Source organism: Perna viridis, chromosome 10 (assembly GCF_037379345.1).
Source record: "Perna viridis isolate PV_CMFRI_1.1 ecotype Kerala chromosome 10, ASM3737934v1, whole genome shotgun sequence".
In the NCBI taxonomy this organism is placed as follows: domain Eukaryota; kingdom Metazoa; phylum Mollusca; class Bivalvia; order Mytilida; family Mytilidae; genus Perna; species Perna viridis.
The window spans coordinates 29,013,474-29,015,357 of NC_142454.1; the positions used below are offsets into that span (position 1 = coordinate 29,013,474).

The 1,884-nt window shown below is 36.0% G+C and overlaps 1 pseudogene; it reads right to left on the reverse strand.

The window, feature by feature from the left end:
- Positions 1-507: 507 nt before the first annotated feature.
- Positions 508-1,884, reverse strand: LOC148605273 (uncharacterized; annotated as a pseudogene).

Genomic DNA, 1,884 nt, shown 5'->3' on the forward strand with positions numbered 1-1,884 from the left:
GTTACGCACTTGATAGCTGTTGCCTGTTAGTTTGATGTCTTTCATTTGTTAACTTGTTATCTTGATAATAAACCCAATTTTAAAATCTGAAGAAGTGAAGAATCAATTGTCTAAAATTTGGGATGCACAAATAATTTTCAAGAAAACGGTATAAGTCTCGGTTAAATGACAGTATTGATGTGTATATGAACGGAATAATTGACTTTTATCCCAATGTATTTATAGATTTCAAGACATTTAAATGAGTTACATGTAGTTGGAGAAGTATAAGAAACTTTATTCCCTTATCAGATAATTTCTTTATTTCCTTTTTTTCTTTTTAAGGTCTTTCCCCACAGGGGGGGGGACCTTACTGTAATTCTTTGGATTATTTTTTTCTCCTGTAAATTCTTAAAATTGATTTGGAAAGAAAAAATTGCGACACATTGTTACGACACTTTACATTATAGATCTGAATCACTAGGACTATGCATTATGCATGGTATGGACTTGCGGGGAAATGACAAGTTATTTATATATAGTATGCTTGATTTCGAGGCCAGTGTCACTCATTCCTTGAATCGCTGTTGAATGGAGACAATGAGCTGTGTACATTACACTATAGTATGTATTTTTCTACACATCTGGCTTGAATCTACTGACGTGGTAAGATTTTACAAGTTCGTGTACAATAGATGTAAATCTTGCGGAGATTTTGACCACATTACATCTTTGTTGATTTGGTTCAAAAGTGAATTTGCATCCGGATGGGTGTTTTGAAATCAATAATTTCAATAAATCAACTGGGCAGTGATCACTTTCACACGGATACAATGTACATTCGCTTGTCATTTGGAGTGTATTTGGAGTCTTTCTGTTTATTTTCTTGTGACAAACAGGCGAAGTCATATTCATCAAAGTGGAATTCAAACGAATTCAACTGGACTTGTTCGTGAGATTCAATTCCAAGGGTGACCAAATGCATGGTAATATTATACCAAACACGGAATCTAAGGATAATTGGCTCTACGTCAGATGAGTACAGTAAAGAATTAATCATCTTTTCCAAGTCGTTCATTGTAATAATCTGGTTTATGTTTTGTAGGACGAGATAGACCCTTTTCGAAGTTCTTTTCAATTTTCCGTCAATATCGCGAATGATGTCAATATCCCTTTCTAAATCATTGATGTGTCGGTTTATTGCGGTTCGAATGTTTTTTCATTGAGTTTTTGTGGCGTTCGTTGGACTTGGCAGCTGATATTTCTTTGCATCTTTTTTCGGAAAATTTTGGGATGCATCGGCGAAAAATTTAGCCAACACTTTGTTCAATTCTTCTGTTGAAACAGTTTCGAAATCCATAACCTGATCCAGGTTTCAAGTTCAAATCCTAACCTGCATTTATATATTTTTCCTCACTTATGGAGTATGGCAACATTATAAATAGAGTTTCCTGAGTTTGGATAAGTTTGTATTTACCTAGGAAAACTGTGACTCCCCACTTTGTGCTTTGTTTTGTAGATTTAGCTTGTCGACTGTCTTGAAGTTCTTTCAGCTCTTCTGGAGTAACAGTTTTAAATTGTTTCTTTTCATTTTAAGGTGCAGAAACTGTAGGTTTTCAATTTCAGTCGGCTTGGGTGCTAACGGAATCTGCGGTGCCAGTGGATGCAGTGTTTCTAGCTGGGGTGTTAACTGAATCTGCTGTAGGGCCTTCGCCTCTAGTTGTGTTGCCAATTCAGGATTTTCTGGAGCAATATCACGAAAGTTTACCTCCACCACTTAAACATTTTGAATCTCATCTTTGAAGAGCCATCCTAAGAAATCTTCTTCAATGTATGAGTCGTCTGTCTCCATTTCAACCAAATGTTCACCCCACCTATGTCGAAAACCGGCGCCTTTTCAATCTT